The sequence below is a fragment of the Gossypium arboreum genome, chromosome 12 (genome assembly GCF_025698485.1).
Source record: "Gossypium arboreum isolate Shixiya-1 chromosome 12, ASM2569848v2, whole genome shotgun sequence".
NCBI classification, from domain to species: domain Eukaryota; kingdom Viridiplantae; phylum Streptophyta; class Magnoliopsida; order Malvales; family Malvaceae; genus Gossypium; species Gossypium arboreum.
In genome coordinates this window covers 2,999,846-3,024,246 of record NC_069081.1, presented here as the reverse complement: position 1 = coordinate 3,024,246, position 24,401 = coordinate 2,999,846, and the positions used below count along the sequence as shown (strand labels likewise).

The 24,401-nt window shown below is 33.9% G+C and overlaps 1 long non-coding RNA gene across 1 annotated transcript; it reads left to right on the top strand.

Annotated features, from left to right (window-relative positions):
* The first annotated feature begins 21,815 nt into the window (after positions 1 to 21,815).
* On the top strand, positions 21,816 to 22,597 carry LOC128285215 (uncharacterized). Its single transcript, XR_008275660.1, has 2 exons — positions 21,816 to 21,990; positions 22,250 to 22,597. It is a non-coding gene; the product is annotated as an uncharacterized LOC128285215 (long non-coding RNA).
* Positions 22,598 to 24,401: the final 1,804 nt, after the last annotated feature.

Sequence of the window (24,401 nt, the reverse complement as noted above, 5' to 3'; positions counted from 1 at the left end):
GTGCTAGGAAAGGATGTTCAACTTTGGGAAGGTAAGAACTGTTGGATATGTGCAAATTTAAACTTCCCTCTCGTAGACATTGTCAAATTACTTGCCTCTGCCGTTGAAGTTGAATCATGCCTCTTCCCACACATCAACAATTGGGACCAAAAGAAATCAATTATCTACTCGATCATGGTTGAGCCTCTGTCCTCCTCAGCAGGACCCTCTCAATCCAAGGGGTTGAAGACAGAATTGTATGGAAATTCAATTTTAATGGTCGTGTCTTTATGAAGAATGCTTATACCCTACTGTATCAGTGTAGCACTATTGCCCCTGTGGCATCAGCTCTGCACTAAGCATGGACCAATCTTTGGAAACTCAAAACTTCCTTACAAAATTATCATTTTCCTTTGGAAATTTGCAATAATTGCCTTCCAACCAATGATTTTCTGTACCACCCCTTACTTGAGAAAACTCGAGCAATGAATGTTACATTTAATATTGAACATTCTTTTACAACATAAAATACTTCTAATTTACATGTTTAAGGGCATAATTAGACTAATATTAGAGTTTAATTGCAAATTCGTTTCGGGTCCCTTTTAGCCCAATTAAATTTTTTTTCAATTGTAGGCTTGTATGTCTCGAGGCCGAGACTTGGATCTCTAGAGACATTGTTTTGACACTGTAGAAATTTGGCTTCGAAGGTACCCTGTCTCGAGACATATGAGTATAGGTCTCAAGACATAAGAGCTTTTGTCTCGAGACATGCCTTAGTTATTGTAGAAATTTAGCTTTGAAGTTTTTATGTCTCGAGACACATTTTCCATATCTTGATACTTGAGACAGGAAACTTGAAAACTGTGCTTTTAAACACTTCTAAACCATACTCAATAGTCCATAATCAATTCAAACATTAACTAAAACTCATAAATCGTATAATATCATATTATTCATCATACGTGCAAGACATCTCAGACGAAATTCATTATGCCATTTTTTTTTCATCTTCTATAAACATTTTTCTTTAAAGTCCTTATAGATAGACCTTAAATTACTTACGTACATGCCATAGCTAATACCATAATATATATATTGACTTACTTCCAATCTTTATATGCAATGAAATGTGTTGGAGCCGAATCTTTGATGTAACACTTCAAATCAATCTTTTAGTAAGTACAAGAATTAACCTCACCTTTATATTGAATAAATATAAACAATGTATAATACTATTATATTACATAAGTTTAGGACTTCATAACATTAGAACTGCTTATTATATCTTATTTAATATAAATAAATTCACAATCATTTCCTTTCAAGTACACATAACCTTGTCATATTATCATTGCTTTGTTTTGTCCTTTAATATTCAACAGATGCCCAGTGTGGACTTAGTAGAACATGCAGGATATATGAAAATTAATGCAGAGATGCACTGAAGTGCATAAACATAATAGACTGGCATCAAAGTGCAATAACATAACATAATTCAATCAACGTGCTTTATTAAAACAAAGTGGCACCAAAGTGCATTAATAGAATAGAGAGCGCGCTAAATGCTTCCTAACGACATGTCATCTATATCTTCTTACTAGTTCTTATCTTGTCTACATGGGAAAATATAACAAGATCAACTTCACTTTTACATTGTAGAATAGAACTTACATACTTTTGAATCATTGTTATAAAAATTCAATAAGCACTATAATAATATTTACCTAACACATGAAATATAACACACTTTCTCATAATGTTTCATTTCCAACATCAAAACAGTAATTTATCTTACTTCTCTATTTTGCATATTTTCCAATTTAGTCCCTTTTCATTAGTCTCACTTTAAAATTCACTTTACTTCCATAAATAATTACATTTAGATATGTTATTTCAAAATTTTAGTACACTTAATCACTTTTGAATATTTACAATTTAGTCTTTAGCAATATATAATTCAATAATCACTATAATATCTTTTCAATATTACTTTGTATTTAACTTACTAACACTTAGCACTTCATTTAAACTCTTTATCATATTACTTCATTTCACACAAACTTTTGTACACTTTTCAATCTAGTCTTTTCTAATTTAATTTCACTTCATTTAATCTTTTCACTTTGTTGCTAAGTTTAAATTCATATGTTCACTTCTTTCTAATTATTTTCACAATACATATTAAACTTTTCCTATATATAATTAAATCTTAAAACTTTAATCTAACAATTTAAATAAAATCACACATACATTTAATTACGGTAAGTTTCTCGATATACTTATCTCTCTATAGTAGAATTTCACTAATTTTGCTTTAATTCTCTTCTTTCCTCACATTTGTCACCACCTTCACTTTGTTTCCTACACTTTCATCATTTCTTCTCTTTTTCTATTTCATGAATACATCAATACATTATCAAAACTCATACTACAAATCATTTTCTTATGTCTCTACTTCAATTAAACATGAATTCTATAAAAATACTTGAATTCTTCCTTGTCTCTTTAATATCTTTACTTTCTTCTCAACTTGCTCATCCAATTTCTTTCTTCCAAGATAATAATCTAACTCTCTAGGATCTCTACTTCACGTTTCCTTTTTGGTGGCTATGGAAATTCTCATGAACTTCGAGTAATAATAGAGAAATTGGTGGAAAATGACTAATTTGTAAAGAAAGCAAATTTTCTCTCCTCTCCCCTTTCTCATTCACGTCAAAAACAAAGTTATTCATTTTTCCTTTATTTTATATTAATTAAAATTAAATAAAATATATTAAAATAATACTAATTAATTTAACCTAATCAAAATTTACCACCTAACCCATAATTATCATGATATTTAATGATAATTATCCTATTTGAGAAATGGTTATTTTAACCCTCAATATTTTCTACAATTTCTCCCATGAATCACCACTTTATTTAGTAAAATTGTGATTTAGTCCCTTATATTTCTCCACTAAACTAACTAATAAATTGACCAAGGCAAGTGCACCTATCAATTAATAATATAGCTTTGGTGCGCACATATATCGTTCCCTCAAGAACTACAATTATTAGTAATTATCACCTTTCTATTATTTAACTTAATAATTCAAATGATTGATGAAAATTAAATCAAACTATCTAAATTAACTAATGAATGCACCAAAGAATGAAACACAAAAACAATTGAGTATCAACTAAGTGACAAAACAATAACTAGGTAAGAATCCACCTAGATTTCATCTATAATTCTCAATTTAATTTATGCAATTTATTTTCTTAGCTTTTTAATCAGTAGAAATCCTTAATTTATACTGATATCTCTTTTGAACATAAGAGCAACTAACTCTAGGTTGATTAATTGAAATTTATTTTTAATTAAAATCCCTATTATTTCATTAATTCGCTTTATGAATCCCCCTACTAGATTTGACTCTAATCTGGTCGATTTATGTCATCCTATTTCTAGAATTGCATGCAACTCCATTCAATTATGCAAGATTTAATCACAAGAAGGATCTATTCAACCTTAGACTTATGCACATCAAACATGAATTAACACTCTAGAATTTTTAACCCAAGAATAATAAATCATTCATAATTGAAAACAAAGGGACTAAGATTTTATGGCATAAAACCGAAATCAAACAATAGAATCCATCCTAGGGTTTATCTCCCCTAGGTATTAAGAGACTTAGTTCATAATGATAAGACTAAACACAAAAAATACAATATAACTACTAGAATAAAACAAATCCATGATAACTCCCTTAAAAATGAACTTGGACTCTAGAATCTTGGTGGAAAATTTATTGGAAATTGGATTCAATGGTGCTCTCAAGGTAATTTTCGTGCTCTCCTTTGGTGGTTTCCTTTTTTTCTCTTTTATTTCCCTATTTATATCCTCTTAAAGTGCTAAAACCCCTAAAAATCGTAACTTTTAGTCCTTAGCGCACAATGTTTAGGGTTTAAGGCTTTTGAGATACTCCAATGTTTTGATTTTCACTGTTTTTCACTCCTATTACTCTCAAGCATCCTATTAAACATCAAAACATGAATATAAAGTATTAGGAATATATAATTCATAACTAATATCACATAATCACCCAAAAATACACTAAGAATGATATTAAAATATGTTACTTTTTACGTTGGGGGGAGCCATTACAAAATAAGAACATGTACTAAAGCTATGTCTTCCATGTACCAAATATTTTCTCATTGAATAAAACTCGTGGTTTCAAATATATATCTACTATCTTCTCCCTTTTATTCATCACAAATATTGTCTATCAATTTTTTTAAACAGTTTTTTGTTCCATTTTCTCATACACTCATATTATGAACGCATTCCTAGTTTGATATAAATTATTTGTCAATAGTAAGAAGGTAAGATACATTACTTTGTATCTTAAATTATTGTTATAAAACAAAATGTAATCATCATGTAAATTAAGATTATAACAAAATAATTGTGTATAGCATTTCATCATTGAAAAAGAAACATAGAGCATTAAAAATGGTTTAATGAGAAAGAAATTTGGAATCTACTAGGGTTAGTAGTGTTAAGTTTCTAGAAAAAATTAAAGAAAAATTATTTGCAAAATAAAAGGTATACATGACTAATAAAATTTGTTGATTACGAAGTCGACTCTCATCAAGAGATCGTTGAGCCTTGCTCTTTTGTCCAGATTCTCATTTCTCTCTCATTTTTATTTTCTTTATATATACATAGAGACGAAATTGTTAAAATAAAAAAAAAAAATCTTTGGATTTTTCCAGATTGTGTGGATCCTTTTTTTAGAAATCTATAATTTCATTTTAAAATTTCAGTTTTAGTTTATATTTATTACAGATTTTATTTTTGTGTGTAAAGTCACAAGGGACATGAAACTAATCCATAAGAGAGTTAAAGTTAAAACAATCTACTTGTTGGTTTATTATAAAAGATGATGGAAACTTAAATTAATTAATGATCTAGTTAGAAAAAGAAAAAAAAATAGTAAAACCCATAACTTGATATAGCGCACAATGTGTTAAATTCCAAAAAAACAAAATCTTAGGGACATGAAGTAAAAATTAGAAAAATGAAACTCTAGGGAGCATATGCACAATTTAGTTTACCAAGACACGTCGATTTTTGTACGTTCTCGTGTGTCAAATCTCTATATTGAAACTTTTTTTTATTTTAGTTGACCATACAACAGGATTGCAGCAAGAAAATGCTATGAAAGCTGCTAACAAAACGTGACGTCGAGAACAGCAATTCCCATCGAAAATGGTCACCTTGGCGTCATGGTGTGGGTGGCAGTGCATCGGAAACTCTTCAGCTCAATGGTAATTAGATTCCAAAACCACCCTTAGCCCTTACATGCTTTATTCAGAAAAAAAAGAAAGGCTTAGTTTCTTCTTTATATTATTATCTGTCTTTGGCGACTATACGGAACAATTGAAAATTTGATATGCTGTACTGTGTGTTAAAATATTTTTTTTAAAAAATGCTTCTATCTTATTTCATAAGAATACAATTAAATATTTATAGTATCTCAATACTTAACTAATCCAAAATAGAAAATTAAACTATTCTACCAGCTTATAATACTTTCTACACTCCCCCTCAAGTTGGAGGTATAAAAATATTTTTTAACCCCAACTTGGAAATTAGATGACTGTGCTGTTGTGACCCCAAAGCTTTTGTCATAACATCTGCAAGTTGATCTGCAGTCAGCACATGTTCAGTAGTTATAAGCCCTTCTTGTATTTTTTCTCTTATAAAATGACAATCAATTTCTATGTGCTTAGTCCTTTTGTGATACACAGGATTCGATGTTATTTGAAGAGCTGCTTTATTGTCACAGAACAGTTTCATTGGTTTACCTACACTTATCTCCAGTTCCTTGAATAAACCTGAAAGCCAAACCAGTTCTGATGTTACTGCTGCCATACTTCTGTACTCGGTTTCTGCAGAGGATTTTGATACTGTGCATTGTTTCTTCGATTTCTAGGAAATGAGTGAGTCTCCTAAGTGTACACAAAAACCAGAAACTGATCTTCTTGACATTGGACAAGAAGCCCAATATGAATCACAATATGCTACCAACTGATGTTTGTTGAAAGCCTTCAAAAAAATTCCTAGCCCTGGCTCTTTCTTTATATACCTTACAACTCTTAACGCTGCTTCCATATGTGACTGTTTTGGACTTTGCATGAACTGACTAAGATGAGTAACAGCGAAGGTGATATCTGGCCTTGTATGGGTCAAGTAGATTAGCCTTCCAATCTCTGATAAACTGCTTTATCTTCTAACAACTTGTCGTCTTGATGCTGTTGAACTACTTCATCAAACTCTGCTGTTGTTAGTTTCTGATTTTGTTCAAGTGGTGTAAGAGCAACTTTTGTTTTAATTAAACCAGTATCCTTGATAAGGTCTTGTGCATATTTCAGCTGATTTAACAAAATCCCCTCTTGAGACCTTAAAATCTCAAGCCCAAGAAAGTACCGTAAATCTCCTAAATCTTTCATCTTGAAATTTTGATTCAGGACTCCTTTCAAGTCATTGATCATATCCATATCATTTCCAGTAATAAGAAGATCATCAACATAGACTAGTATTATGACCATCTTGCCTTCTTTCCATAAGATCTTCAGTAAGCTTAGCATTCCATTGCCTGGATGTCTGCTTCAACCCATACAAAGATTTCTGCAACCAACATACCATATGCTCCCCTTGGCTGCGGAAACCCTCAGGCAAGATCATAAAAACCTCTTCATGAAGGTCACCTTGGAGAAAAGAATTAGACACATCCATTTGACAAAGAGACCAATTGAGAGAAGTCGCAAGAGCCAAAATGGTTCGAACAGTGTCCATTTTAGCAACAAGAGAAAAAATGTCCAAGTAATCGATCCCTTCTTTCTGGTTATAGCCCTTGGCAACCAACCGAGCTTTATATCTCTCTATTTCACCAGAGGCTCGAAGTTTGACCTTGTACACCCATTTACAACCAATAGGAACCTTCCCTAGAGGCAAAGGAACAACATTCCATGTATGATTAGATTCTAAGGCCCGAATTTCCTCTTGCATGGCCTGAACCCAGTGGGAAGAGTGGCGAGCCTCAAAATAAGAAAGAGGTTCAATAATATGGGAAAAGAAAGAAACAAAGGCCTGAGTTTTGAGAGGTAAATGGGATAAAAAAACAGAATTAGAAGAAGAAGCACCTAAGGATGAAGGAGATTGATAGGGATGAATAAAATCTTTTAGCCAAGAAGGAGGCTTAAGAGTTCGACCAGACCGCCTAGGTTCAACAATAGGCAAAGTAGGAGAGACAAGAGGTGGAGATGTACTTACTGAAGTTGGAACAGGATGTAGTGAAGCGCTTGTTGGAGGAGTAGGAGTGGGAATAATTAAGAAATCTAAATCCAAAATGTCAGGAGTAGGGGGAAACAGAACAGGAAATTCAGAAGAAGATTTAAAAAGAAAGACAACTTCAACAAAATGAACATTGCGACTAACAAAAAATTTTCGAGAGTCCAAACAAAACAAAATATAACCTTTCTTGGAAGGAGAATAACCCAGAAAAACTGAGGGAAGGGATCTGGAAGAAAATTTATCAGAATTATGGAGGTTAACTGCAAAACAAAGGCACCCAAAAACACGAAAGTGAGAAAAATCAGGGGGATTTTTATAAAGCAATTCAAATGGCGTTCGCCAAGCTAAAACAGAAGAAGGGAGCCGATTAATGATGTAACAAGCAGCTAAGATGCAGTCACCCCAAAATTTAAGAAGAACATTGGATTGAAAACGTAAAGCACGAGCAATTTTGAGCAAATGCCTATGCTTTCGTTCAGCAATACCATTTTGCTGAGGTGTATCAATATAAGAAATTTGATGAATAATGCCTAAAGACTCAAAGAAAGAAGAACAGGAGGAGTTAAAAAATTCAGAACCATTATCACTCCTGACAGTTTGAATGACAGGAGAAAATTGAGTTTTGACCATGAGAAAAAATTATTTGAGAGCTATCACAACATCAGATTTAAGCTTCAGTAAGTACACCCTAGTTATGCGAGTATGATCATCGACAATGGTTAAAAAGAAACGATGGCCACAATGGGTAGACACCCTATAAGGCCCCCAAACATCAAGATGTAATAAGCTAAAACGAGTTGCTGCCCTAGAAACACTAGTTGGAAAAGGCCATTTAGATTGTCTAGCCATGAGACAAACAGAACAAGTAAAGTCTTTATTAATTGGCAAATTATGAAAAAAAGACAAACGATGTAATTTGTTGACAGGCACATGCCCGAGTCTAGCATGCCATAAGGAAATCGAATTAGCAATAGAAGTCATACAAGAAGTAAAAGTAAGGGATCTAACTAGGGCAGAAAAAGGCTAAAAAAAATAAAGACCATTCAGATGCCTACCAATCCCTTCATCCTGCCATTGGAGAGATCCTGCAGGATGCAGAAATCAGGGTAAAAAATGACTGCACAATGCAAATCAAGGGCCAATTTAGAAGCAAAAATCAAATTATGATTAAAGTGTGGTACACAAAGAACATTGGTAAAGGTGATATCAGGAGATAGTGACAAAGAACCAAAATGAGTTATAGTAGAGTGTTTACTATTCGGAAGCTGAAGAAAATGGGAATTAGGAGGGTAAGCAACAGGCAAATTCAGAAACATAGAATCAAAATATATATGATTAGTTGCACCAGTGTCCAAAATCCAAGAAAAATTATTATTAGCTGAAAAAGAAGTACGAGAAGGGATACCTGCACAATTGACAGCAGGTGCAGGCACAGTTCGGCTTTTATTCAACAACTCCAAGAGCTCAGAATACTGTTGAGGAGTAAAGATAGGGGCACTCTGAGAATTGAGCAGGGAATCGTCGGATGAAACTGCAACAGCAGCCAGAGAAGCCTTCTTACAGTTGAACTTGAAGTCAGGTGGGAACCCGATTAAACGGTAACAAGATTCCTTCTTATGCCCTTTTACTTTACAAAAATCACAGGTACCATTGAATTTTTTACGGTTGCCAGAAGCAGTAGAAAGCAAAGCGATAGGTTCGAAGCATGAGGTAGAACAGAGGAAAGACTCCGTTGAGCTTATTCTTGGATGATCATGGAATAAGCTCTATTTACCGAAGGTAAAGGTTGCATCAAGAGGATCTGACTACGAACGGCAGCATAGGTCTCATTGAGACTCATCAAGAACTGAAACAATAGTTGTTGATGAAGATGGCTCGAATTTTGTTGGGCGACCTTGCAATCACAAGTGAAAAAAGGGACTAGAGCAGTATATTCATCCCAAAGCAATTTCAATTGCGTGAAATAAGAAGAAACAGTAGCATCACCTTGAGTGAGATGTGCAATAGATTGATGAAGAAAGAAAATACGGGAATCGTCCACCTTGCTAAAGCGATCCTTGAGATCCATCCAAACCGCAGCAGAATCAGAAGCAAATACAAGTCCCGTAGATAAATCTGGACTCACTGTATTTAGAATCCAAGAAAGGAAAAAAGCATTGCAGTGATCCCATTGAGCACGAAGAGAGTCTGGATACGTTGAACGACGGCAATCACCATCAACGAACCTGAGCTTGTTCTTTGCGAGCAAGGCAATTCGAAGCGAATGACTCCAAATAGAATAGTTCTCAACACCGGTCAAACGATGAGAAATAAGAATGGTGCCCGGTGTATCCGACGGATGAAGGAACAAAGGATGATGAAAATTAATATCCGCCATGAGTAAAAAAAAAAAGTAAAGAATCACGAAGAAAAAGAAACGATAATGAATAGAAAGAGAAAGGAAAAAATTTAGAATTTGTGCCCTAAACAAATTAAGAACAAAGAGAACAGGAACGAGCCCAAGAAGAAAAAAAATGTGGCCCAACTGCCCAGAGAAAAATTGGCTCACATGATACCATGTTCAAATATTTTTTTTAAAAAATGCTTCTATCTTATTTCATAAGAATACAATTAAATATTTATAGTATCACGATACTTAACTAATCCAAAATAGAAAAACAAACTATTCTACCAGCTTATAATACTTTCTACATTGTGAATCAGTTGCTGTCTCGTAGTGCATATAAAAGAAAATTTAATCAGCCAATGTTGTTTGAATTGCTGTGTAGAAGACACATGGGGTTCCAGGGTATTAGAGTTTACAAATAGTTAAGCAGTTACGGTATAGCTACTCTAGCAATTCTGATAGTATCAACTTTGTAGTTAAGCCGTTAAGAAATCAAGTGTATAAATGTAAGTTCATCCACAAAGTTTAAACCAAGAATGAATTTCAGTTTGCTTAATATCTTCTTTATCTTTTGTTTCCTTACCTCAAATCTTTTCATGGTATCATTCGCCTCAAATATTTTCATTGTATCATTCGCCTTAGTCCTGGGCACCATTCTCCGCTGCTTTCTATGGCCAATTCTGAAGAATCTGCCACAGCTCCTCATGATCCACAGCCTGTTCCTTCGGTTCCACTTCCAGCACCATCATTCAATGTTAAATTTGATAAATCTCGCTTAATTCACAACTCTCTCGACATGATACACTTACAAGAATGGTGTTTGTTTTTTATGAATGTTATTAATGGCTAGGAAAAAGTATGGACGGTTTTGGAAAAATTTCACACACATAAAACGTTTGGAAATTATGTTTAAATTGATTGACCTCAATTTTCGAATAAGAAAAGCCTAAAACCATATAATGAAATTACTTTCACGACAATGCCTCAAAAGGAAGACAGCAATGGAAGGCCTCAGAATGAATTCAAAATTCTAACTAAAAGAAAAATAGGATTTTTTAGGAAAAACATTTGGGGAGAGGTCATGGTGTCAAATGACAAAACTTTTGCCTCCATTGTTAAGAAGAGCCACTAAAAAATAAGAACAAGTATTCATACTATGCCTTTCATGTACCAAATATTTCCTCATATTGAATAAAACATGTAGTTTCAAATATATATTAATTATCTCTTCCCTTTTATTCATTACAAATATTTATTATCAATTCTTTTAAATAGTTTTTTTTTCCATTTTTTCATGCACTCATACTATGCCTTGTTTGATATGAATTGTTTGTCAATAGTAAGAAGTTCTTATAAATTACTTTGTATTTTAAGAACTGTTATAAAAAGAAATGTAATAATTGAGTAAATTAATATTATAAGAAAACAATTGTATCTTCGACTCTAGTTAACCCTACAATAGGGTTGCAACACGAAAATGATGTGAAAGATGCTAACAAAAAGCGACGTCGAGAATATCATGGAAGTGCTTTGCTTTTACATGAATGTAATTGGTAATAATGCTTGGAAATTCCCATGCTCTATTTAGCAATAGATGATCATTGATGATGAATATCATATGGTTGGCTCAAATTCGCTACGAAATAATAATATATTTTGAAGTTAATTCTAAAGGGCTTCACTCCGTTCAGATTTGAGGTACAAAGGAAAAACCAGATTGTTTAGTTAAGATATCTAGGCATTTGTTGATTATTTGAAAATTGAACTGAGGGAGAAATGAGAATTTGGAGAAAAGAACAAGGCTCAAAGATCTCTTGAGGGTTGGCTTCCCAACCAACAACTTTTATCAATCATGTATACCTTTTATATTTCACATAATTTTCCTCTAGTCTTTTCTTGGAACTTAACACTACTTACCCATGGTGGTACTAGGGGGCGGCAGGGTCCCGCACCCCCTAAAATAGAAACTTTTCTATTAGGCCCTTTATATTTCACATTTGGTACATGAAAGACATAACTTTAGTATTTCTTCTTATTTTCTAGCGCCTACCACCAATAATGGCGTAAAAAGTTTCTTTTTGTAATTTACACCATGACCTTTCCCCAAATGTCTTGCCCAAACAATATTATTTTCCTTTTAATCAAAACCTTGAATTCTTTCTGAGGCCCTTCATTGCCTCCTTCTTGTTGAGGTATTGTCATGAGAGTGACTTCATCATATCGTAGCCAATATTTGTAATGAATAAAAGGGAGAAAATAATTAATATATATCTGGAACCACGAGTTTTATTCAATATGAAAAAACATTTGGTATATAGAAGACATAGCTTTAGTACCTGTTCTTACTTTCTAGTGGCTCCCCTCAACAATGACGTAAAAAGCTTTTGGTAATTTACACAATGACCTCTCTCCACAATGTCTTGCCCAAACAATCTTACTTTCCTTTTAATGAAAACCTTGAATTCATTTTGAGGCCCTCCATTGCTGCCTTTCTGTTGAGGTCTTACCATGGGAGTGATTTCATCATATTGTAGCCAATATTTGTAATGAGTAAAAGGGAGAAGATAATTAATATATATTTGGAATAAAGAGTTATATTCAATATGATGAAATATTCGATACATGAAAGACATAGTTTTAATACCTATTTTTATTTTCTAATGGCTCCCCCCCCAACAGTGGCATAAAATTTTTTTGACAATTTACATCATGACCTATCCCCAAATATTCTGTATGAACAATCTTATTTTCCTTTTAATTAGAATTTGAATTCATTCTGAGCCTCTTTATTGTCGCATTCTTGTTAAGATCTTTCCATGAAAGTGATTTCATCATATGATTTTAGTCTGTTCTCATTTGAGAACTGAGGCCTGTCAATTGAAACATAATTTTCAAACACTTCATTTGTGTGAAATTTTCCCAAAATCGTCCACACTTTCCCCAAGCCATCAATAACATCAATGAAAAACAAACGCCCTTCTTGGCACTCTAAAAATGCATCAACAGACATGAAAGGGAAAAATAGTATGCATCCTTCCACTTTGCTTAACACGTGATACACAGAACTACATGAAACCAATATAACACAAAACAATTTAAAAACCATACGAACAATATACAAAGGAATAACATATATTAGAATTCAAAATAGTTTATATGTATAAAAAAAGGGATAATATATTAGTGATTATTTTTAAAAAATATATTGAAACGAATAATATGTAACATAATTTCAAATGAAACAAATTGACTAAACGAATGATATATTTATATGAAAATAATAAATGAAAATAACGTATATACAAAGATCAAAGTAATTAACATAAATAAAATATGCAATAAAAAACAAGATCCTCAAAAGAAAGCCAAGCTATATACGAAAAATTTTAAAGAAAATATATACAATAAATTTAGAAAATATTTACATAAAATAATATGAAAGCAACAATGTACATAGAATAGAGTTAATCATAAATTATATGCCTAATAACATAGATATGAGAACATTTCAATGTAATAACATACAAAAAAAAAAAAAATAAAACAATAATGTTTTTCAAAAGAAGAAGTGGAATTGTCAAAATTATTTAAAATACATATATACAAATAAATAAAGAAAATAAAAAATGTTAAATGAACCTTTTTAAGAAAAAGTGAATTATGGAAAAACTCAATTAAAATAAAATTAAAATAAAAGGGATATTTTATAAATAAAGTAAACCATTGAAATAGAATCGTGGACCAAAACAAAACGCGTATAAACGCTTGAGACTAAAACTGAAAATAAACTAGACCCCCAAACGTGTCGTTTCAGCGCGGGTTAAAATAAAAATATGCGCAAGTCCCAAGGATAATTTAAAAGAAATAAAAAAAACCAAACATGTCTGAATTAGACAGTAGTGCAAGGGAGGGGGACTAAACGCGCAAATTATCCATTTAGAGAAATCATACGCATGAACCAAGTCAAAAAAGCTGTATGTTCCTTCCCCCAATGCCATTTCCTTTTATTAACCATTAAAACCCCTTTTTTTTGTCAAAAAACGTTTTAACCTTTATTTTTTAAAAAAAGAAACCCAAAAATGTTTTATGAAATTCCTTCTTCTCCCTTACTATCCCTTTTGTCTTCCAGCCGAAAAGGCCACCAATGGTTCACCCAACTGCCGCCGTGACTCCGGTGAGTCTCCCTTCGTCGACGCAAGCACGATGTGGCTCCGGTGAGTCTCCCTCTCTCTCCAAATGTTTCTCTCACACAAGAAGAAAATGAAAGAATAATAACAAAATCAGAAAGGGAAAGAAACTAAAAAATCACCTTTAACAAATATTATTGTTTTTGGTCTTTGCTTGTATTTAATTTCATATATATTTCCACTATTGTATTCGTAGAAAGGGAACCCCCCCTTTACAATGAAAAATTGAAGGCTTTTATAGCCAAAAACCATACATTTTCTTCCTATTTCTTTGCTCTAATTGCAGGTGTTGTGATGTCGTGGAGGAGTGCACGATCGTGGGGCATGGATGCGCGAGATAGAGGTCGTGTGTGGGCATGCCGACGTGCGTGGGAAGCTGATCATGGGGGCTACAGCGCCAACTGCTTTCAAAACTCGTAGTGTTGCTGGAATTTTATGTTATTGGCTTAGGCTATTTGGGCCAGCTAGGGAGTTGGGCCACTACAATTTGGGCTTGTTTAAATTTGGGATTGGTTTCTTTTTGGTTTTAATTATTTTTGCTTTTATGTGTGTATGGGCTATAATTGGGTATTTGGACCGGGCAAAAATTGGGTTTTACAGTTGCCCCTCTTTGCTCGTTGTCGTGTAACGAGAATGAAGCAAAGACCACAAAAAGGCCAATTTTGCCCGGTCTTACCACATCTCGATCTCTCTATGCCCATCTTCTTCAGGTAGCCCCATTCCAACCCACTGCATCTTCAAGGGTATCTAAATTGTGCTTTTAATCCACTCCACATCCTCAGTCTGCTCCATTACGACTTCAGAAAGATAAAGTTTTTAATTTTGAGCCTGCTCTGCTGCATCTTCAGGGAGATAAGACTTATCACTTCGACCTGCTCCACTGCAACTTCAGGGAGATAAAGTTTGCTATGATCTGTTAGTTTAGCTTCAATCTGTTCCACTGCAACTTCAGGGAAATAAGATTCGCTATCTTCAATCTGCTCTACTAATGCTTAGGGGGTTAAGGCTCGTATCTTCAACCTGCTCTCTTGCTACCTCAAAGAGATAAGGCCGATGGCTAAAATCTGCTTCATAGCGATAAGACTACCATTCCTGATCTGCTCCATAGCCGATACATGGAGATAAGATCTGTAATTTTCAGTCTGCTTCCTACAACTTTAGGAAGATAAGACTTGTGGCTAAAATCTGCTCCATATCTGATACATAGAGATAAGACTCGCCATTTCTGATTTGCTCTATAGCCGATACATGGAGATAAGATCTGTAATTTTCAGTTTGCTTCCTGCAACTTCAGAAAGATAAGACTTGTGGCTAAAATCTGCTCCATAGCCGATACATGGAGATAAGACTCGCCATTTCTGATCTGCTCCATAGCTGATACATGGAGATAAGATCTGGTATGTTTAGCCTGCTCCACTCCTGCTCAGTGAAGATAAGGCTGATGATTAGAATCTGCTCCATTACCGGTATGTGGAGATAAGATTCTCCAAAGTTCGACCTGCTTCACTCCTGCTCAGTGAAGATAAGATCTGGTATTTAGCCTACTCCACTCCTGCTCAGTGAAGATAAGGCTGATGGCTGAAATTTGCTCCATTGACGATACATGAAGATAAGACTTGCCAAAATTTGATCTGCTTCACTCCTGCTCAGTGAAGATAAGATCTGGTATGTTTAGCCTGCTCCACTCCTGCTCAGTGAAGATAAGGCTGATGATTGGAATCTGCTCCATTGCTGATACATGGAGATAAGATTCACCAAAATTTGATCTGCTCCGCTCCTGCTTAGCGAAGATAAGATCTGTAATTTTAGCCTATTACCCTACTTCTTAGGGGGTTAAGGCGGGTCTTCGACCTGCTCCACCACTACTCATAGAGCCAAGATCTGTAAATTTTAGCCTGTTACCCTACTGCTCAGAAGGTTAAGGCTTGTATCTTTGATCTGCTCCACTATTGCTTAGGAAGATAAGATCTGTGAATTCACCGATTCCACTGCACTGTCCTCTGAGAAACATGATCTGTAAAATCAGTTTCATGTATCTATGCCTATGCCAAATAATTAGGATGCAATGATTGAAATGAATCAAATGCTCCTACCTAAATGTGATGCTTATGTCAAATAATTAGGATGCTATGATCGAAATAAAATCAAATGCTCCTAACTAGATGTGCTATTGTATAAATGCAGAAATGTCATGAGAATGATTCTTTTTTAAAATATTAAAGTGTCATCACTCGTTATCTATCAGAGTTTTATCACTGTGGTATTATGCTGCCTTCCTGTTCGACTAGCATTTCCAACAAAAACCCATAGAAATAACCCATTTTGCTCAACTGGCTTGCCCCACTGTAGTTTCAAAGTCTCTTTCACTGTACCTTCTGGGACATAAGGTTTGTACCTCCCAGTGCAACTCTAAGGGAATAATCATTTGATTTCTTCTCCATCCTGCTGCAACTAAGAGGTATAGGATTTGCATCATCTTCAATCAATTTGATCAACTACACCATTCCCTGGGTGTAATAAACAGATGTATATGCCTGATACCTGTATGAATATAGAATACCATTTTCTTTTTCTTGAGAAAAATCCCATTACTCGTTCTTTACTGGGATTACGACACCAATGTAATTTTTTTTTTTGGTCAACCAATGTCTTTGATAGGAAACCTAATGAGATAATTTTAATTTGGGTCGAAATATTTCCAACCCTTAAGCTTGGTAAGTTTTAAACAATAGTCCCATTTCAGGTTCCTGTAGTATTTAGAAACTTCTAGAGTAATATGTGAAAACACCTTTTATGAAAGTATTATTAGTCCACTAAACATTATTTCAATGTAAAAATGCTTAAAAAATCATAACAACGAACTAGAAACAAAGCTCGAAGCAAATAAGTTAACCAAGGATAGCAAATGCAATTAAGAAGGAAACTTATTGGGACGTAAGAAGAATAAGGTAATCAAAGATAACAAATTCAAAATGGATGAAATGAAAAACTAGGTGCCCTAGATATCGCAGCTTGAGCTTCTCTGTACCAACTTCTTAAGGACCATTTTGAGCTTAATCTGTGCTTAAGGGATCTGGAGTACTTTGTTAATGCCCCAGGATGTAGCATATTTCTTCATTGTTAATTCAGGCATAGCAAGACTACTATATGCCCCACTTCGATCCAAATTTGAACCACCCTTTTCGGGTTTTCAGCTTAAATCCTTTTTGGTCTCAAGGTGCCCTTTGCGGGTTTTCGCCTTGGCCTCTCCAGTTTCTTTTTCTTTTCTTTTTTTTTATTTTTCTCTTTTTTTTTGGAACTTTTAACTGTGATTGAATCTGAGTTCATCGGATTAGGCAGGTCATTGCCATCCATTTCGGTCAATATCAATGCTCCTCCAGAACAGGCCTTCTTTACTACATAAGGTCCCTCTCAATTTGGCATATTTCTTCTTTTGAAATCCTTCTGTATAGGAAAGATCTTCTTCAATATCAAGTTCCCCTCGTGGAATTCTCTAGGATAAACCTCTTTTTCATAAGCCCGCATCATCTGACTATGGTGGACATCTTTTAAATTTGACTGAACATATCGGGATCGAATTCATTCTGCTTCATATCATTTTAATTCTGACAAGACTCGGAGAAAAGGAATCTTGTTTTCAAAACCATTTTTATCCCATAAACCAATGAGCAATATGTTGCCCCAGCGAAGATCCTAGTTAACATTCAATAAGCATAGAGGGTAAATGGAAACTTCTTTATGACAATCCTTACAAGTCTCAGTCACCTTCTACAATCTCTTTTTGTTGTTTTTTTTTGTTTTTTGTCTTCCCTTTTTTGTTTTTTCTTTTTGGCCGCCTTTGCTGTATTAGGATATTGCATCTGATCTTTGAACAAACTGCAAACTTTTGACATTGTACAGTTGTATTAGACGTGATCTTTTCTGACATTACTTGTCGGCACTTTTTTTTAAATTTGACGACTACCGATCTTGTAATATTGGCATATGAAGCGACCCTCACCCTCTTCATGAAGTCATCGAAGACCACCAAGATAAATCGAAGCATATTAGACGAGAATGGCCTGATAACATCCATGCCCCACATATAGCAAATCTATGAAGAAATGAATAAGGCACATGAATCTTGTCTCACTAAATAGCTTATGCAATCCCCTTCCATGGTGGATCAGCAGTACCCAAACCTCATGATTAGCGTGGCTACCATAAAACTATTAACATGTGTCCGTCTGACACCGTATAGACATTTTCCATCCTCAGGTCTTAGTATCCCAGGTATATCTTGACATGATTATGCGAAAACATCTTTGAATTCATGGAGTATACCCAATGGCGATTCGCTTTGTTTTCGTGGTAATGTAGGCACTAATCTTTACCTCTTGCTCATAATGTCCACTAACCCCTTGTAGAGTAGGATCTGTTTTTATCATGTTCTACCATCCTTAACAAATCAGGAGATAGACTACAATCTCTGTCATCTTTCAAAGTCCTGAGATCCACTTAAACACAAATCTCACTCCAAAAGGGAGTCAGTTACAGCGTTGCTCCTGTCGTTGATATCTGGGGACCTATTGTAAGTACAAAGGCATCCTTCTAAAGAATAAATGATTCTAAGGATGATTATTTGTAATCATGAATGAAGCATATTTAAAAGACAGTCCAAAGAACAAAAGAATATATCAAGAATGAAAGAGCATTTACTAAAAAAAGATGCATTTTGATTGAAATAAAGATTTTGAACACGAGCCTATTTCACAAAAGGATTCTTATTGCTTCTAGGCTTAAAACAATAAGCATGTTTTGAATATTACTCTAGATTAACTCTAAAAATACGAGGATCTCTTCCATAGTCCCATTGTTCAAAACGCTTCCAAGTATGCAAAAGTTTGGAGACTTTTATTCCTCAGTTTCCTCTTCGGATATATCATTCAGATTTCCCGATATTCCTTTCAGGCTTTTGACTTGTTCAAGGCATTGCAACTCTTTGCTCATTGTCGTGTAATGTAAAGATGCCTAGTCGTTTGACTTTTGTCGGTTCCCAAGTTAATTGAAATAATTTTACCTAATTAGGGTCTTTTTTATGAAAATCTAGTGCATGTGATGAAATGCAATGCAAATGCATGAAATGAATGCAAAAAGAAAGAGAGGCGTTGATTATGAATTAAATTCCATTAGAATAACTTTTCTAGAAAACAAATTTCTTTACATAAAACGGATTACATATGCAGCCTTGCCCTCATGTTCCAGGCGAAGACACCGATTTCTTTTCTTTGTAAAAGCCAAATTTCGCAAACTTCCAATAGTTGCCCCCACTAGCTCATTTTGCTTGATTCGGGCCATGACTGAATACTCACTTAACCCCGCAATGTTCGTTAGATCCTTTAAGAAAGTTGAGACATGACGTCTTTCGGATAATCTTTATTGACTTGAATCCTCATGTAAACTCTTGTTTTCTCCACGAACTATCAGCCTTCTTCCGTTGTGTTTACTTGGACCATATTCAGACAACTGTATTATAATTCACTTTATCAAGAAATTCGTTTTCTTATGACAAACTGTTCTATTTAGCAATCAAATATGAATCAACACCTCCTTTCTATGATGATGTAATGCAATACAGTCATAAACAAAACAGACAAAATACGTTAGTACAGAAGAAATAAGTAGCAAATAGAGCACCTACTTGGGTAACCACTAGGGCTTGGAGTGGCTCTTCCTAGGGTGGGCTCTTAAGGCTCGCTATATGAGGTTGAGTTCTAAAGATAGGGTACCTGAACCAGCAGATTCCTCAGCCCTCACCCATTATAGGTTCATGTGGATTGAGTTCGATTCAGGGGAATACATTTCCCTATGGCCATGCGGAGGTGAAAACCTTACGAAGACATAGGTACAAATGTATCCCGGAAGCAGTCCACTAGCCCATACGGAGGTGAAAACCTCACGGAGGCATAGTTTCTCACTCCCACTTAAAAAGGTGCGACCACAACGGTCATGCATGATGATGCGAAAGGATACATAAATAAAATAAAATAAAACTCAAAATGTAAAACACGAATAAAATGACCAAAAACCATAAAACCCATGAAATGCAATAAAAGGATCGTATATTAAAATTTAAATTTTAAATTTTCAACAAACGGACAAAAAATAATCAATTTTACGGCTTGACTCTCTTATTAGTCCCCAGTGGAGTCGCCAAGCTATCGAAACCATGTTTATTTTGGAAAATGGGGATCGACTTTTGAAAACGAAAATTTGGGAGTCGCCACCGACTTTTTTGAGGTGTAATCGGATCACCTTGAGGTTGATCATTTTAATAAAATATTTGATTTATTAAAATAATAAATTTAGGTCTACGAAAATTGAGAAAAAGGGTTCGGGAGTCGGTTACGCACGAGGAAGGGTTAGACCCCCGTAACGCCCAAAATTGGTACCAATTGATTATTGAATGTCCTATCGTTGAAAATTTAGAAAAAATTTAAAATACGATTCCTTTAAAAATGTATGAACAATTCGAATTGGATTTTAAGGTTAACTTGCTCCAAAGAAATAAAATACCACATCCAGTACGTTAGGACACGATACTTTAAGCCTCCAAAGACTAAGATCACCTCATAATTTCCAAAACACGCAACGAACTCTTAAAAGGGTACTCCGTTATTTGAAAAAACGGAAAAACGAAACCTAACACGTTAGGGCACGATTTCTCGAATTTCCAAACACGAAACATTGCCTTATTTTGAAGAGTTTTCGAATAAGTAATTATGAAACCGGCTCAAAATATATTCGCTTGGTTTACTTTAAGGGCAATAAAACAATCGATGTTGAGCGAAAATGCGGATTTTGTAAAAAACATGATGCAATAATAAGAAACTAAATCATAATTCTAAGCATGAAATGATAATAAGTGGATTCGAATTGAAAACGAAAGAAATAACACGTGATACACGTAACTACATGAAACCAATATAACACAAAACAATTTAAAAACCATACGAACAATATACAAAGGACTAACATATATTAGAATTCAAAATAGTTTATATGTATAAAAAACGGATAATATATTAGTGATTATTTTAAAAAATATATTGAAACGAATAATATGTAACATAATTTCAAATGAAACAAATTGACAAAACAATGATATATTTATATGAAAATAATAAATGAAAATAACGTATATACAAAGACCAAAGTAATTAACATAAATAAAATATGCAATAAAAAACAAGAGCCTCAAAAGAAAGCCAAGCTTTATACGAATAATTTTAAAGAAAATATATACAATAAATTTAGAAAATATTTACATAAAATAATATGAAAGCAACAATGTACATAGAATAGAGTTAATCATAAATTATATGCCTAATAACATAGATATGAGAACATTTCAATATAATAACATACAAAAAAAACAATAATGTTTTTCAAAAGAAGAAGTGGAATTGTCAAAATTATTTAAAATACATATATACAAATAAATAAAGAAAATAAAAAATGTTAAATGAACCTTTTTAAGAAAAAGTGAATTATGGAAAACTCAATTAAAATAAAATTAAAATAAAAGGGATATTTTATAAATAAAGTAAACCATTGAAATAGAATCGTGGACCAAAACAAAACGCAGATAAACGCTTGAGACTAAAACTGAAAATAAACTAGACCCCAAACGTGTCGTTTCAATAGCGGATTAAAATGAAAATATGCGCAAGTCCCAGGGATAATTTAAGAGAAATAAAAAAACCAAACATGGCTTAATTAGATAATAGTGCAAGGGAGGGGGACTAAACGCGCAAATTATCCATTTAGAGAAATCATGCGCATGAACCAAGTCAAAAAAGCTGTCTGTTCCTTCCCCCAATGCCATTTCCTTTTATTAACCATTAAAACCCCTTTTTTTTTTGTCAAAAAATGTTTTAACCTTTATTTTTTTTAAAAAAAACCCAAAAATGTTTTATGAAATTCCTTATTCTCCCTTACTATCCCTTTTGTCTTCCAGCCGAAAAGGCCACCAATGGTTCACCCAACCGCCGCCGTGACTTCGGTGAGTTTCCCTTCGTCGACACGAGCACGACGTGGCTCCGGTGAGTCTCCCTCTCTCTCCTAATGTTTCTCTCACGCAAGAAGAAAATGAAAGAATAATAACAAAATCAGAAAGGGAAAAAAACTAAAAAATCACCTTTAACAAATATTATTGCTTTTGGTCTCTGCTTGTATTTGATTTCATATATATTTCCACTATTGTATTCGTAGAAAGGGAACCCCCCCTTTACAATGAAAAATTGAAGGCTTTTATAGCCAAAAACCATACATTTTCTTCCTATTTCTTTGTTCTAATTGCAGGTGTTGTGATGTCGTGGAGGAGTGCACGATCGTGGGGCATGGATGCGCGAGATAGAGGTCATGTGTGGGCGTGCCGACGTACGTGGGAAGCTGATCATGGGGACTACAGCGCCAACTGCTTTCAGAACTCTTAGTGTTGCTAGAATTTTATGTTATTGGCTTAGGCCATTTGGGCCAGCTAGGGAGTTGGGCCACTACAATTTGGGCTTGTTTAAATTTGGGATTAGTTTCTTTTTAGTTTTAATTATTTTTGCTTTTATGTGTGTATGGGCTATAATTGGGTATTTGGACCGGGCAAAAATTGGGTTTTACAAAGAAGTTTCAAAATTTTCTTTTGTTAGATAAGAAGTGTGTGAGTGTGTATATATATATATATGGCAACCTTCCAACAAATTTAAAGCACCAAAATGTAACGAAAAAAAAAAATTTGATATTAAAGAAATATTTAAAGCATGATTAATTAAAATTAATATATATATCAAGGTCATATATATATGTGTAAAGTAACAACAAAACTTTAATGCTTTTTTAGTTTGAGTTCATTGTTAAAATAAATTAGTATAAAATTTAATAAATATCTTAAATAAAATGTACAAAGATTCAGAATAAAATATCCAATAAAATAAAATGGAGAAATATTATAAGTGGCCATTTGTATAACACAAAATTGTAACTAATAAATAAGAGAAATAGTAAGTTAAAAAGAATTTATTATACTGTCTTAAATAAAATAAGTAAATAGAAGTCAAATGTCATAATCCATATTTACCATCATTTAAATCACATTACATGGTGCCTATCATTGCAATCCAAATGCATGTAGTGAAAATGACTTTTCATATGCTGTCTCGTAATGTATATAAAAGCAAATTGAATCAGCCAATGTTGTTTGAATTGCTGTGTAGAGGACACATTATGGATTGGGGTTCCAGGGGATTACACGAATCTGGAGGCTCCAGCCGCCCTAGCGGAGGTTAGGAAACTTGTTGACAATGGTGATTATGCTGAGGCTACAAAAGCAGTGGTCGAGTTGTCAGATCATCCCTCTGATGTATGTTTTCTCTTTCATCCCTTGCGTAGCTATTCTTTTAATCATGTATGCAAAATTGCAAATACAAAGGGGTTTGGATTTTTACATGTTATTCCCATTTGGAAACCATATATCTAGATGACATTTTGAAGTTTAGACAACAAGTTACACCACCATTCACAGGCAAAATCAGGGAAGTTGTCCTGGTAAAAGAGTCCAACCAAAAGTGAGTTTAAATGAGAATCTGAAGAGAATTCAGTTTCCTGCAGTTCTGGATTGACAAGTTAGTCAAGGATGTGTTATACATAATATAGATGACAAGAAGTTGAAGGTTGAAGGTTGAAGGTTCGGATTGGGCTGATCTTTATGCCGACCACTTGGATGACTATCAGAATCTTTTCCATCGTGTCTCTTTACAGCTTTCAAAAAGTTCGAAGAGCAATTTAGGAGATGGCTCTTTGGAGATGAAGGAAGTTAAATCTTCTACAAAAAAAATAACATTTCAGTAAAAGCAACAATGGTGCAGTTTCAACTGTTGAGCGAGTGAAATCTTTTCAAAAAGACGAAGATCCTTCCTGCAGGGTATTTGCTTATTTCTTCTTCACAACCCGGAAGTCAGGTGTCAATTCTGCAAGGTATATTGAGCCAGCATGAGAGCATGTTTTCACCACCTCTCTTAAACATAAATTCTTGCTTCTTTCCCTTATAGTAGTTTCATTAAATTTCTTTTTTCTGCTTGTTGCAATTTCTTCCTATCTATTGTAATGTGCTAGATCGTATGAGTGGTACAAATCTGCTTCATGTATTGGTATGAAAAGCGCTTGTTATCTAGTTTCCTACATTACGTTTGTGTTAAGTATGTTCTCTTCAAAATTCAATAACCATGGGTTAATGGATTCTAGAACCACTAGTTTATGCAAAATGTTATATTCATATAATGAGAAACTTGATGGCTGTTGCTGAAGTTAAAACCAATGATCGAATAAAGATTTATATTGCTTTTAACTATACCGTTAATATATTTTAAGTAGTATGCTTATGCTTTATGTAGTCTGAAACAAGGGAGGAGAGTCCAGGATGGTCAACAACATGGAAAACTGCTTTGTGAGGGTATCTTCATAA